The sequence below is a fragment of the Cavia porcellus genome, unplaced genomic scaffold (assembly GCF_034190915.1).
Source record: "Cavia porcellus strain 051 isolate PalLab524CR breed Dunkin Hartley unplaced genomic scaffold, mCavPor4.1 scaffold_22, whole genome shotgun sequence".
NCBI lineage: Eukaryota > Metazoa > Chordata > Mammalia > Rodentia > Caviidae > Cavia > Cavia porcellus.
The window spans coordinates 30,582,665-30,598,843 of record NW_026947505.1 but is presented as its reverse complement, the minus strand read 5'-3'; the positions used below and the strand labels follow the sequence as shown (position 1 = coordinate 30,598,843).

The 16,179-nt window shown below is 39.6% G+C and overlaps 1 pseudogene; it reads right to left on the bottom strand.

Annotated features, from left to right (window-relative positions):
• Nucleotides 1-5,835: 5,835 nt before the first annotated feature.
• LOC100721601 (large ribosomal subunit protein eL6-like) lies at nt 5,836-6,518 on the bottom strand (annotated as a pseudogene).
• Nucleotides 6,519-16,179: the final 9,661 nt, after the last annotated feature.

Below are 16,179 nucleotides of genomic sequence, written 5' to 3'. Positions count from 1 at the left end.
AAGTTAAAAGACAAGAGGAAATACAGTAGAATCCCCTCTTCTGTGAGTTTCCTTTCTGTGGTTTCAATTATCCAAGACATTCTGATTTGAGAATATTAAATTGGAAATTCTAGAAGTAAACAAGTCAGAAGTTCTAAATAACTTTTATTGGAGCATATTGTTATAATTCTATTTTATTTGTAGTCATTTATTGTTAATCACTCACTGTACCTAATTCATAAGTTAAACTTACTTATAAGTACATAGGAAAAGCTCTACATATAGAGTTTCATGTTATTTACATTCTTGGGTATCCATTAGAGACCTTGCAACAAATCCTTTGAGGGTACAGGGAGACTGAGTGATTATATTGTATGGAATTTTCAAAGTGCTGTTGATGAGGTTCATTTAACTTAGTCTGTAGCCTATAACATTGCTGTATTTAGAAAATGATTCCAAGAAAGTGGTGTGGCCATGTTGGAACTTAGGGTGCTAAGAAACCAAGCAAGCAGCTCTCCTCCCTGGTAAGCAGCTGTGGTGTGCCAGACTGCGTCCCCTCCAGGGGGAGAACCACCAGCGGCTCCTGAGATCCGTGCCATGTTGGAATTTAGGGTTCTGGGAAACTAAGCAAGTAGCTTGCCTCCCTGGTAAGTGGCTGTGGTGTGGCAGGCTGCAGCCCCTCCAGGGGGAGAACCATCAGTCTCCTGAGATCTGTGCCATGTTGGATCTTAGGGTACTGGGAAACCAAGCAACCAGCCTCCCTTCTTGCTAAGCAATAGTGAACCTACTGGTGCACCGGCTGAGAGTCAAACATCCCACTTCCCCTACCCCTCTTCTCTTGCCCCCCCTTAGCAAATGGGAACCAGAGATCTGAGCATCTCTTGGGAGGTTGACCATAGCAAATAGGGGGGATTTCCTTCTACCATCTCTTTGAAGGCAAATATTTTTATTACTGTTTTGCTTTATTCTGATTAATGGTACTGCTCTATTCAATATTCTGTTTTGATAAGTTCTATCATGTTCTGTATTTCATTTTATTTTGATGTACGTGATTGAAAGAACAAGTATTGTGAAGATAACAAGATATACTGTGATATCTACTACTGTTATCCCGGTAACCTGCTGTCAAGTTCTGTACCAGTTTCACTACACTGCCTCAGTTGGCTTTATTCTGTCTTGTTCTGTTGTATTTTACTACCTTAAAAATAAAATTTTTTTTAAAAAGTGGTGTTACACTTCCTTTTAGATAACCTCTCCTTCAAAGGTCTTTTATTCATTTTAGATTTTTATTTTTTAAGTGGTCTTTGAATAAAAGAGGAGTAAAATTATCTCATTTTCCTTTGTTAGAGTCTATTTGGAAATATACATAGGAATAAATGAAAATGAGGCAATATATAGTTTTAAATTTATTAACAGCATCTGAATTATTAATGCTGTAAAATTATGTGATGTCCAAAAATTGTGTGTTTTATCTACCTTTATTCTGTGGTTTCTGAATAAGCATATCCTGTTCTTTTTAGATGCATTACCTCATGCAGTACTCACAATGACCCCAAAGGATACATATCATTATCAGTCTCACCTTATTGATGGAAACCCTGAGCCTTAGGGGGCTTGAGTCACATGGGAAGTCGGGCTGTATGCAGGCATCAGGCTGAGGCTCATCGTGGAAGTGGATCCAGATTCCAGGCTAAGGGATCCAGCATGGGCAAGAGTCGGCAGGCGTCTGGGGTGTAGCTGCGGTGGAACATTTGCCTGTGATGCTCAGCCCCAGGTTCTGTCCTTAGCACAGTAGGTGAGAGGTGGTGGTGGGAAGGCTTTAACAACAGCAAAAATAAAAGGGGTGAAAATATGGTTTATACAATATGGCCAGCTTTTTGTGATCCTCCAGTTTAGATATCAACTGTAACCACACCATGTGCTGCTTGAGGAGAGCAGCCTTATGAGTGCCTAGTCGTGTACTCTGTAAAATGGACATAATCAGGAAATGGGGTCGACCTCAATTTCTCTGTCAGCATTAGTGGTCTGAGCGGTACCCTTAGGGAAAAATATTTCTCCACAAATGGCAGCAAATCTGTTTCTGCTTTGCAGGTGCTTCTTCCTCCAGCTTTCTCCGTAACCTCCCTCTCCTCTCTTCCACACGTCAGCCTCCTTATCGTGGTCCCAGAGGCTTGGACTCAGGGGTAGGGGAAACACCTGGTCATCTGGGAAGGTTGGAGGCTTGGTTAGTAAGATTCTGTCTGCAATCCAGAGCTGAGGCAGAGATGCCTCCCCTTGCTTCTTTACAGATACATACATGAATTGAGTTTTTAAAAAATACAGCAATAGCCAGTCATGGTAACACATGCCTGTAATCCGTTACTTGGAACACTGAGGCATGAGGGTCACATGTTTGAAAACCAGTCTAAGAAGTTTAGTGAGATCCTGTCTCAAAATAAATAAAAGGTTGGGGGCATAGTTCAGCACTCCCTGGGTTTATCCCCATTACTGTAAAACAAAACAAAATTTAGCAGTGCTAAAATCACATTACCCTATGAGTATGGCGGTGCAGACCTGTAATTCCAGTACTCTGGGAGACTGAGGCAAGAGGATTGCGAGTTTGAACTTAGTCTGGGCAACCTGGTGACTCAGTGAGATGCTGTCTCAAAATAAAAAAGCCTGAGGATGTAACTTGGTGTGAAGGCCCTGGCTCAACCCCAGACAGCAAGCGAAAAAGAAATCATGTTACTCAAGATCAAGAAATGAAAATAAAATTGGGGAACTTCTTGCTAACCTCACTACTTACCAGTTTACTATAATATTTTTGACCTTTCTTTACTATTCTTTTTGTGTGTGTGTGAGACAAACCTAGAGTCAGTGATCTCCTGTCTTTTTATGCAGAATCCATTTACTCTAATACCTCCCCAGCAAGCAAAGCAGAGATCACAGACTTGGGGATTTGGAGAAGGCACAGCGTCTGCGCCAAAGCACCATCTTCCCAACAGAAGTAGGCTCTCATTCTAGTTGCCGAGAGAAAAGTTTCCTTCTTATCATTGTGGCTTTCATCACCCCTAAAGCAGTTTGGCATTTTATTCTGTCACTGACAGTATAAGCTAAACATTTTCACTTCTTACCACCCAGCATCCCTGTCACAGCCTTTACCGGTTATTTGCAGAAGGTGTGTCCTTTTGTGTATCTATTCAGCCCCAAATGTTTAGGACTTTTAAAACTGATTTTAAATTTCACATCTAGTTTCCTTAGTTTATTTTAAAACTTTTAATTTTAAATTTTATTATTTTTTTTGAGTACGCTGAGTTCACAGGCACATGTAAAAATGCAAAGACAACAAAGATTTATAGCTGCCCCCCCCCCCGGCCCACTCCTCAGAGGCCACTGTGGTTATAAGGTAGCCATGTTTCTTGACATGTTCTAGGCATGTGCTGTGTGGACCTCTGTGTGTCACCTTCCTTGTTTTGTCGTGTGGGAACTCATTCCAAGGCTATCGGGCTAGTGTCCTGCCTGGAGCTGCTGCTGCTTAGTTGCAAAGGTAAGTTTTTTCCTCCCCGAGGTGCTACCCACTTGCTAAACCATGTACCCTCAGAGCTGAGACACTCGGCTGTGTGTGGCTATTGCATAACAAACCCACCTAGGTGCCTGTTGATGGAAATGTGGGTTATTATTGTACAGACTACAACCAGGCATGGGAAGGCTGCACGAGCAATTGTATATTAAATTGTAAATTAAATGCAATTGTGGGTAGAAAGCACGTGTATGCATTCACATTGGTGAATTTAGTGGCAGAGCTGGCTGGCACACACAGTTGCCTGCTTTGAAGGTATTTAAGTAGAAGGGACTGTCAGGCAGCACTGGAAAGGACACGTGGCATTGTCAGGCTCGCCAACGCTGTCTCACCTGGCTTCCCTGATCCTAACAACAATGATTTAATCCTTTAGTTCTCATGCTTTTTTAATATGGAAATTAGAAACAATAACAGTTCTCACCACATGCAGTTTATTTATTTACTTATTGTCATTCCATTTAACCAATGCGTGTTGTCTAAGAACTCACAGTACTTATTAAAAATAAGAGGGCCGGGGTGACTCTTTCTCCCTATAATTTCCCTTACTCCAAAGGTTGGCAGAGTGTGTGTGGGGTGGAGGGGAGGCACTGCAGAAAGCAGCAGCTGTGGGCCTGGGAGTGTAGCTCAGGGGGACAGCGCTGGCCTAACATGGGGGAGGCTCTGGCTTTCGTCCCTGGTCCCTTGAAATAAGGTACAGAAAAAAAAATCAGCTCTTGTCATCTCTCTGGTCTTTTTTTTCTTTTTATCGTTACCGGAGATCGAACTCACGACCATGCACTTGCAAAAAAGCAGGCTCTTGTGCCGCTGAGCTAAATCCCCAGCCCCTATCTCTCTGGTCTTTTAATGTATGCAAAATTCTTAAGATGCCTCGATTATTGCTGAATGAAGATTCATTCCTGTCTTCTTCCTCTTCCTCATCAAGTAACTGGAGCTCTGGGAACCTTAAGAGGGCCGAGAAGTTCACCTTGCAGACCCTTTGGATGCAGGCAGTGGTCAGGCGGGAGCTTTCAGTAGCGAACTGGCATTTGCTCTCACTCTGTCTGTTTCCCTATGTTATTTGCTGCTAACATTTTAAACCCTTTTGCGTTCTGCAGATTGGTTTGTGTGGAGTTCTTTGCCTCCTACTGAGATCAGTGTGGAGCTGTGTGTGTGTGTGTGTGTGTGTGTGTGTGTGTGTGTGTGTGTGATTGTGTGTGTGCGTGTGTTCGCCCTTCTCTGGATAGCCCACAGCCAGTTGCCGGGACTGTGCCAGTGTACTGCCACTGGCAAGCAAGTGACGGGAAGGAGGAGCAGGTGTCCCACTAACTGACTAATTGGCCTGGCGCTAGACCTCATTTTCTGTGTTCTGAAAGGGTTTTGGCAGCAGTAGTGGCTCCCAAGGTTATTTGAGTGCTGAATGTGTATAAAAGTGTTAGTTAGTCCTTTAGTACTTGAGAAAAATTTCTTTTCCTAAAGGTGATGACAATTTTCTATGTTATAAAGGAAACAAAGGCATTATTTGCAAATTAACGCAGTAATGTGGAGTCATATAAGTATAATTTATACAGCGGAGACGAGCTGCTCTTGTCCACATGCAGATGGCGGCTGTCACTGTGTTCTCATTACAGTGTGGCTGGCTGTACTACTCGCTTGAGGCCCCGAATTCTGTTTGTATCTTCTCTGTTATTTTTGCAAAATGAGCACGGGTGTGTGAAGCAACCAGATATTTTAGAAGCTATGTACTTGTTATAGATAGCCTGTGAGTGTTCTGTGAAGTCAGAGCAGGTTCACGCAGCTGCCTCTGCCAGAGGGGCCCATTCCAACTGCTTTGAATTGCTCTCCCTGTCTGAGCTCCCTCTGGTGCCCGAAACAGATCGCGCCCTTTCTGGAGGCCTCAGCTTCTTGCTCCTTCTCTTCCTTTCCTTTTTCTTTTTAGAGAATTGGCAAGGGAAGTAGGATGTCCATCTTCCTTTCTGCAGGCCTCTGGTTATGTATGAGACAGATGCAATGTCATTATATTACCAGCCCCATTCTTTACACAAATTCTTCCAGGTGTCATGAAGTTAAAGAGTTTCCAGCAATGGAGGGTCTCATTTCTTTATAAATCCCAATATTTCTCAGTGGCCTCAGGAGGGCCATATCTACTGTCAGCTTCCAGTTTCACTAGTCTTTTCATGAATGTATTTATTTATTTCCACTGCATTACATATATCAAGTACAATTTTAAAAATGGGCTCTTTTTAAAAAAATGTATCATTATTTAATTAGGTTCTTAGAAATTTAGAACATCAATTTGTTTAGAACACCAATGGTAAATTTTATTTTTTCAGAGCAAAAATGGATCATATGTAGCCCTGAAGCTCAGAAATAGCTTTGCTTTTTGGTAAAATCTTCTAGTTTGCCGCTTTCTGATCAACCTTGTGCTGCTCTGAGATTTGTTAGCTCTCTTTCTTGGTATCAAAGATCTCACCCTGCTGGTGTCTGGGCTTCCACAGCTGCTCTTTAACGTAAGCATCATCGGCAAGGTGTTTGGGGATTTTCACGTGACTGATATCAATTTTTGTGGAGGTGGCAGTGGCAGATTTCTGGTGTGTTCTATACCAAAGAATTTGGTTAAGGTTAGAAGCTCAGTTACAAGTAGCAAGCCACTGGCTGGCTGCTTCAGGAGAAGCACTCTCGTGCCTCTCTAGGGAAGATCAAGATGGTTTCGGGAGTGATGCTGGCTCACTTTCCTCATGGGCTGACTGCAGGGTTTTTTTTTTTATTTTTGGGCGTGGCTCAGCAGCTTTTGGGGCACATCTTCAGTAGGATAGTATGTAGGCATTTTGCTAAGCTGTACCACCCGTACCATCATTTTTGTCAGCACCAACTGGTTTTGTCCCAGTAACAAGAATCTTTTCCTCCTTTTTCTTCTCAACCTGGACTTAACAGCTGTATGCTTCCTCTTGTACAAAGCCTTTTTGGAATACATAAAATATTGGGAGCATCTACCAGTTCCTCTAACCAAGGCAGAGTTTCAACGGCCGTCAGGCTGCCTCTTCTTGAACTTTTTAACCTTTTAAAACTAGACCCGTGGCACCAGCCTTCTTGGCTTTGAGTTTCTTCTCCTTAGTATTTGGCTTCTCAGCTTTTTAGTTTGCTATCTTTCAAGATGGGAAAGAGAAGTCTGCTGCTTACCAGAGCTCTTGTTTTAAGAGCAAGCCAGATGTCAGAAACGTTAGTTTTATAGTTTTGCTCTCTGGCTGTTCAGACATCAGAATGAAAATTTGACATGAGAAAATTTAAAAGCAGAATAATTTTCCTGGAAGTCTTGCAAAATAAGAACTCTCCAGTAAGGAAGGCTCCTGGTCACTGAACCCTATTTTGCAATTGACAAAAAGAGTCATCATTTCATAGTAAAACAATAGCACGGTTCATGCTTATGAGTTCTATTTATAAGTATTCTTGTAGACACAATCGCATTTATTTTTCTAACTGCACTATGAAGTAGTGTTAGGTGGAATCATAATAACATAATAATTATATGTGCCCTTTTGACCAAAAAAGAAAAAGTAATTTCAGAAGGTTCAACTAAATAGAAGAGGCTGGTACTAATGAATCACTCCATTTTCACACCACAACTAAGAGAGTGTCTTAGCTACTTTCCCATCATTGGGACAAAATACCCAGCACCCACAGCCTAGGGAAGGAGGGCCTCATTCATAACTTCAGTCCATGGTCAGCTGGCTCCAGTGCAGAAACAGAAACAGGATGAGAGAGGGGCATGGTGGAGGAAAAGATGCTCAACCCACGGCAGGGAGAGAGAGGGAGAGAGATGCTGCTCTACCTCCTAAGAGCACCTTCAGCTACTGAACTCACTAGCAGATAAATCCATGGGAAACACGTCATGCCCCATGAGCCAATCACTTTCCAAATATGAGGCTTCTGGGGCCATTTAGATCTAAAGTATAACAGAGGGTGATAATGGCACATAGAAAGTCTCAGAGGTTTCACGTGACTTAGTTCATTCTGAGACCTGGACTTCTTTCTGGAAGCCTCAAGTGTTTTGTTATAGCAACAGACAACAGACAATAGACTGACGTGTAGTATATGGGGAAGCACACACTGAAAAATGCTAAACGAGCACAGAGAGACAACCTAACTCATTTGTCAGTTTGGAATAAGCATCCTGTGTTGTTAAGACTTATGGTACCTGTCTGAGCTTGCCAGCCTTGAATCTGCCGATACAGGTTTGCCAATCTCCTTCTGGTGCCTGTCATATTTGCCAGACGCCCTGGCAGTTTGGCCTGTTCCAGTGCCTTGCTGTCTGCTATTTCCTGGCATGGCAGTGAAGAATGATTGTATTTGATGAGCTCAACTTTATGTTTTGTCCCAATATAGTATCAAAGTCCTCCTTATTATTGTCTGACAATTTTAGATTCTTTTAGTTTCTCAAATCTCATTATTACTAATGATCTAATTTTCTTGATTACATAATAATGTGCTATTTATGTAAATACATCCCAATGCCCAATTAGCATTCCTCTACCTGGATATTTCCTCTGTGCTACCCTAAGTTCTGCCGTGGGGGCTCTGTCCTGTGGGCTCTGTCCTGGGGAGCGCCTCCAGCAGCAACGATGGTTCCTTGAAGATGAAACATTTCAATGTTCCCACTTCAGTTTTTATGTTACCATGGCAACAAAAATTTAGCTTATTCTCTTTTTCCTTTAACTTTCAGGAGGCCTGGAGTTAGTTACTTGGTCAACATCGTTGACATTCAAGGCATTCAAGGACTTGCACATTTGGGTCTGTTATACTTTTTATTTCTCTTTTTTTCTTTATTTTTTTCTTGGTTGGTTCTATAGCCTTGTTCTTACTTTTAGCTTTATCTGATTGATGGCCTCACCACCAGTGAGTGTGATGGAAAATATGAACTATTACTTGTCATAAGGCTATTTTTCATGCCTTGGTGTCTATTTCTTCCTTGTCCCTTAAAGTCAATAAGATCATCTGTGAAATCTTTTTCTGACTTAGATCAAGGCAAGTCTCCTGTGAAGTCCTTGTCAAATGTTATCTTGTAGGTGAGCTTTCAGAAGATGATGGCTGTCTCTTTTTTTTACTTGAATTTTTTTATTTAAAAAAAGATTAAAATAAAAGAGGACATACCAAAACAGATAAGAACAGAACAATTTAAGCAACATAGTGTTTCACCACAAGACAACCTGACATAACAGTAGCTACCATAGTGTCTCTTTCTTTGAAATATTTGGGTATACCTTCATACACTATAGTATCAAACATAACAAGACAGTGTAAAGTCATTCAAGAGAATGAAAGTATTACAGGGTATTCAGAACCAACTAACACAAAATGAAAAAAGGTTACTGTGTTATCTCCTTGTCCATAAAAAATTTTGTTTCTGTACTATCACATATAATAAAATCCAAAAAGATACAACATGATAATACCTAAGGAGATAGAAGAACAAAAGCTTGGTGGGACTTCAAAACAAGATGATATTAAATCATCATTAGCTATTATAATGTCTTGTTTTCTTCAAAATAGCTGTTCATAACATCACAGGCAATAAAATCAGACAACCAAGAATAAAACCATTCCAAATAATGAATGAAAACATTATAAGGCTTCAAAGCAATATAATGAGGACTCATGATTACCCCATACTTTTATGTATTCTTATGCTAGGAAAATTATTTGGTATTTATACAGGTGAGTTTGATTTATTTCACTTATGAGTATGGTTTCAAGTTGTGCCATTTATTTATAAATATCTCAATGTGATCATTCTTTATTTATAGCTGAGTAGTACTCCATTGTATAAAAATACCACAGATTTTTTATCCATTCCTCAGTTGATGGACACTTAGGTTGTTTCCAAGATCTGGATATTACAAATTGTGCTGCTATAAACATGGGTGCACATATATCACTGTGGTATGATGTTTTCAGTTCTTTGGGGAATATGCCTAGAAGTAGAAGAGCTGGAACAAATGGGACTTCCAATCCCAGCTTTTTGAGAAATTTCCAGACTGACCTCCACATTGTCTGCACCAGTCTACACTCCCACCAACAGTGCAGGAGAGTTCCTTTTTTCCCACAGCCTCTCCAGCATTTGTTGTTGGTAGTTTTCTTGATCTTGGCCATTCTTTCAGGAGTGAGATGGAATCTCAGTGTGGTTTTAATTTGCATTTCTCTAATGAGTAATGATGATGAACATTTTTTCATGTATTTATTTGCCATTTGTATTTCTTCATCTGAGAAGTGCGTGTTCATCTCAGATGCCCATTTTTGGATTGGGTATTTGAATTTTGGGGTCTGATTTTTAAAAAATTCTTTATATGTTTTAGACAGAAGCCCTTTGTCTGAGGGACAGTTCACTAAGATTTTTTTTCCCAGTTTGTGGGTTTTCTTTTCACTATGCTGGAGATTTCTTTTGATGTGCAGAAACTTTTTAATAAGACGTGATCCCAGTTATTGATTCTGGGAAGTTATATCCCATGCTGTTTGATTCCTATTCATGAATTCTTTATCTACCCCTATGTCTTCAAGGTTTTTACCCAATTTGTCTTCCAATAGATTAAGTGTTTCTATTTTAATATTCAGATCTTTGGATCCAATTAGATTTTAATTTAGTACATGGTGATAGGCATGGGTCTAGTTTTAGTTTTCAGCATATGGAGAGCCAGTTTTTCCAACATCATTTATTAAAGAGACTGTCATTCTTCCAGTGAACATGTTTGGCCCCTTTATCAAAGATAAGATGGTTGAGTGTGTTTGTAGTTGTGGTTGTATCTTCTAATCTATTCATTGATCTTCGGCTCTATTTTTATTCCAGTACCATGTTGATTTTACTACAGTTGCTTTGTAGTATAATTTCAAGTCAGGGATTGTGATGTCTCCTGCCTTGCTTTTGCTGCTTAGAACTGTCTTTCCTATTCTAGGTCTCTTCTGGTTCCAGATGAATTTTAAGAGTGATTTCTCTAGATCTATGAGGTATGTTGATGGTATTTTTATTGGAATTGCATTGAATCTGTATAAAAGTTTTGGGAGGATGGCCATTTTCACAATATTTATTCTTCCTATCCATGAGCAAGGGATGTCTTTCCATTTTCTGAGATTGTCTTCAATTTCTTTTTTCAGTGTATTATAATTTTCTCTAATTAGATCTTTCACTTCTTTCGTGAGAATAATTCCTAAATATTTCATTTTTTTGATTGCTAGCACGAAGGGTGTGGCTTCTCTTAATTCTCTCTCTGTGATTTTGTTGTTAGTGTATAGGAATGCTATTGATTTTGTATCCAGCTACATTGCTGAATTTATTAATGTATCTAGGAGTCTTTCAATGGAGTTTTGGGGTCTTCTGTGTAGAGTATCATGTCATCTGCAAATAATGATAATTTAACTTCCTCTCTTCCTATCTTTACCCCTTTTATTTCTCTCTCTTTTATAATTGCTCTGGCTAGTATTTCCAGTACTATATTAATTAGGAGTGGTGATAAGGGGCATCATGGTCTTGTGCCTGATTTTAAGGTAAAGGCCTTCAGTTTTTGGCCATTTAGTCTGATACTGGCTGTTGGTTTGTCATAGATGGCCTTCATCATATTGAAGTACAGATCATCTATTCCAGTTGTCTGTAAGGTTCTTATCATGAATGAATGTTGGACCTTATCAAAAGCTTTTTCTGCATCTATAGAGATGATCATGTGATTCTTACTTTTGACTTTATTGATATGATGGATTACATTTATTGATTTACATATGTTAAACCATCCCTGCATGCCTGGGATGAATCCCACTTGGTCATGGTGTATAATCTTCTTGATGACTTGCTGCATCCTATTTGCCATATTTTATTGAGGATTTTTGCATCTGTGTTCATTAGGGAGATCGGTCTATAGTTCTCTTTTTTAGTTGGGTCTTTCTGAGGTTTTGGTACTACAGTAATATTTGCTTCCAGGAATGACTTAGGAAGGATTGCTTCCCTTTCAGTTTCAGTGAAGAGTTTGAGGACTGTTGGCATTGTTTTCTTTGTATTTCTTGTAGAATTCTGCAGTGAATCCATCTGGGCCTGAGCTCTTTGTAGATAAGGACTTAATTACATTTTCAATTTCATTAATAGAAATTGAGTTATTCAGCAGTTTTACATCTTCTTGACTTAGCTTTGGTACTTCATATGTTTCTAAGAATCTGTCTCTTCTGTGTTTTCAAACCTATGAAAGTAGAGCTTTTTGAATGGTCTATTTTAGAGAATGTCTCATGTACTTCTGAGAAGAATGTGTATTCTGATGTTGCTGGATGGAACACTCTATCTATGTCTATCAAGTCCATTTGTTCACAGGTGCGATTCAGTTCTGTTATTTCTTTGTTGATCCGTCCCTTGGTGTCAATGGTGTGTTAAGGTCTCCTGTTATAATTGTGGTATTGCTAATACGGTTTTTCATTTCCATTAATACTTGCTTTATATAACTGAGTGCTCTGGCATTTGGTGCATATGTATTTAAGATTGTTATCTCTTCCTCTTGCAGTTTTCCCCTAACCAGTATGTAATGACCATCTTTATCTCTTTTGATCATTCTTGGTTTGAAGTTCACATTGTCTGCAAACAGAATAGCTATACTCACTTTTTTTTTTTGGTTCCTGTTGCATGAAGTATTGTTTTCCATCCTTTGACTTTCAGTCTGTGAGTTTCCTTTTGGGTTAGATGGGTTTCCTGTGGACAGAATATGGTTGGATGTTGTCTCCTGATTCATTCTGCCAGTCTGTGTCTTTTAATTGGTGAATCGAGACCACTGACATTAATAGTTATAACTGTTATGTATTGGTTTATTGTTGACATGTTATCTTTCTGCTGTTGCATCTTTCTCTTTCTGTTCTGTTTAATTGTCTGCTTTGCTGTCTTTCATTATTCTTTGCAGGGCTGGCTTGGTGATCATGAAGTTCTTCAGCTGTTCTTTGTCATGGAAGTATCTTATTTCTCCATTCATTTTGAAGGACAGTTTTTCAGGGTACGTCAGTCTAGGTTGGAAATTATTTTCCTTTAGGATCTGAAATACTTCACTCCATGCTCTTGTTGACTTTATTTTTTGTGTTGAGAAGTCTGCTGTGATTCTGATAGGTTTTCCTTTATACGTGATCTGTCTTTTCTCTCTGACAGCTTTTAATATTCTGTTCTTATGTTGGATTTCTGGGGTGGTGATTATTATATGTCTGGTGTAGTTTTATTTTGGTTATGGCTATTTGGAGTTCTATATGCTTCACTGATCCTGATGTCAGTTTCCATTCTCATGTTTGGGAAATTTTCAGCTATTACTTCTCTAAATATCCTCTTGACATCCTTTATGTTGTCCCTTTCTTTTTCATTTATCCCTAGCAATCTTTTGTTGTTTTTCTTTGCATCATCTTGCAGCTATTGAGTTGTTATTTCCTAATTCCTTGTGATTTTTAAAAGATCTTTCCTGTTCACTAGGTGCAATCTTGTCTTTGAGGTCTGAAATTCTGTCTTCGCTTTCTTTGAGGCGGTTTTGACAACTTTCAATGGAATTTTTGATTTCTTGTATATCTCTTTGAATCTGCTTCATCTATTCTGTTTGTTTCTTATATTGTTCATCCAGGGATTCTATCTTTTTGTTTTGTTCCCCTAATTTTTTAACTGTATCTTCTTTAGATATGTTCAGCATCTCTTTCATCTCTTTTATCAATTCTTCTTTTACCTGGGAGATTATTTCTAGTTTGAATTCCTTTAAAGCCTCCCAGAGTTGCTTCTTTATTTCAGTTGCTATTATTTCAGGTATTTCAGGTGTATGGCATATATTTTCTTCTATGTATATGGTTCCTAAGGTTTCTTGGGATGGGTTGGAGGTTTGAGATTGTATTTTGGTCTTTTGTTTTGTTATTTTCCTATATTTCTCTGTTTCAAGTGTTATTCCAAGGCTTCCTCTGGGCCTGTTGGAAATCTTCTTCTATACCCTCAGTTCCTGAGACTCTGGCTGCCCAGTTCCCATGATTGAGAGAGGGTCACTGGGGGTGGGGCCTGGCAGCCTCAAGACCTGCCGAGCCAGTCAATTGTGGCAGGAAGCTGTGAAGTTCCTTGGCCAGTGGGAGCAAGGATCTTAAACTCCCAGGCTCGGGGCCTGGGATGGTGCAGGGACACTCATTGCCGGCTGCCCACCCTCCAGAACCGAGGGTGCAGGCAGGCCCAAGAACCCTGGAGCCAGCCAAGCAAGGCAGGAACAATGGCTGTGTCTTATTCTTCTTAGACTACTGGACATTTCTTGGTGTTTGCTTACTTCCTTAGCTGACATAGGGTCAAAGATAGTCAAACAATGATTGCTTTATTCACTCAACAAACAGTTGAACAGGGTTTTGTAAAAATTCTTTTCATGACATATTTATGGGGTTGTAGTTATCTTCAACCTAGATTTCTTTACATTTTTTTGTTACTATGGCAACCTCACTGTCACTTGTCATTACTCTGGAAACTTCTTTATCTCTTAAAATGTGTAGAAAATTTAGAAACATCAACTTTAGGGAATAAAACTCATAAAACCATTTAGAGCCAGGCCATCTGATATCCAGGTTTTGAATCATTGGCTTATGGCTTATCCACTCATTTTTTTTTTTTCATCCAACCAGCTTTTATGGGTTCCTGTTGTTTTAGGTGTCATATAACACATGAGTTGTATTCTCAAATTATTCAGAGTCCAGTCAGAGAAATATACACATAACCATTCATGAAAATAACAAATAAATGCTATATGAGGAAATGTTACAGTTGACCATAAGATGACAGCCAAATCAAGCAGAGGCATTATTATTTGAATTAGAAAGTTCTAGAAAGAGTAAGTAGGGTGGATAACTTCTTAGTAGAGGGAACACTTGGTGAGAAGGATTATAGGTGGGGAATAGGTGAAATTCAGGCAATCTATGTGTCGCCCTTCCTTTGTGCTGTCTTTCCATCGATGTGTGCTAGAAATCACTGGTTAACTGTAACTAGTAATCTGTATTAGAGTAGAAAGAACAAGGGACCTCTAAAATGCTTAGTTATTTTGGCAAAAAAGTCTTCAAGAAATTCTAGTAACCACCAAAAACAAGTCAGCCTGGATTTTTTTCCCCCAAATTTGCTTTGGACTAACGCACTGTGCTAGTATAGCTTCGATACTCTGGTACATCAATACTGTGACTAATGATTGGATCTCATTTTGGAGATTAAACTCTGGCTGAAATTTGTGCTTGTTGGTAGTATTAGAAGGTAGTAGTCGAATTACCACATTGCTGCTTTATTTCTCTATGGACCATATAGTTTGTAATTCTAGGAGAAAGAAGGCTGCTACATACAGTGTAAGAGATATGGTTGCATTTGAAAATCTTCACTGAGTTGTCTGGAATTCTAAACAAAAATTTCAGGAGAGCTTAGAGGCCTCAGAACAGCAAGGTTAATTTCTAACAAAAAGAAATATTTAATTTCGAGCAGATTCTCAAATTCTAAGAATAATGTCTTTCTTAAATTAACTGTTAATATGAAATCATGTAGTTCTTTCAAAACTAACTCTCTCTCTCTCTCATTACTATTTGGGAGCCAGTTTTGGTCAGGGCTTGAGTGGAGTTTGAGTTCCTTTAACAGTTTTCTGGACCTCTTACTCTTTCTGAACTGAGTGATGTGGCAACTGGACATAAGACCATGAACTTAGATTAAATCTGGGTGTATACCTTACAAAAGGATTGTTTGTATTTCCAATGTGTAATTGGCAGTATAATCAAGAATCGTTTACCTTTAGTACCCACTTTTGGCCTTTGTGGCTACATGATGTTTTTTCTTTATTGAAGAATGACCCATGTAGTTGATCAGCGATAGCTTTCTTTCCATTTTTCAAACTTATCCTACCTTGCTATTTCATTCAGAAGACTGACAGTTCTGATGCTACCAGCAGTGCACTGCCTGGGCTCTTAGGGACCTCTGGGAGACATAGTAGGAAGGGACACTGGAAAGTATTAGCACAGGTCAGTGTTTCTGCTTCTCTGTGGCACTCGAAGTCTCTGCCATTAGTCCTGCTGAGACTGGCGCTACACAGAGGGAAGCAGAGCAAGCTACCTGCCATCGTAACAGCCTGTTGTCACCACAACTCCCTCCCAGGCTGTCTGGATGTCACGTCTGTGATCAGTCTTCTGGTACCTGAGTGCAAGTTATCTCACTGCCTGGGCCATATCAGCCAACCTGAACCACAGATCACTTTTTCTAAGAGCCCAGAGGCCACCTGCCTTTTTTTTTTTTTTGTCCTTTTTAAGGTCTTGGATTACATCTACCTGGGCTCTGTAAATCCTCAAGAGACTCCTGACATCTACAGGAGGAATTTTGAGACTAATTATCTGGCAATGTAGTGGCCAGCTTAGTCGGTCCTACCTAACATTCCTGTGACCATTACTTATCACCTACAAATAATACTGCCTCCATTCATTTATCTTCTCCCATGTCCTCGTATTCTATGTTATTCTGATCCAAATTTCTGCCAGTCTTTCTTTCTGACACTTCTTTATGTTCTCTGGAGGTCTTACACCAAGATAAATTGGCTTATATTTTCTGTGTCTGCATTACACCAAACATGCCTTGATTTACTTGAAAGATGTCCCCCTGAGGGCAGTGGCTCATGGAAACCTCTCAGAAGGAG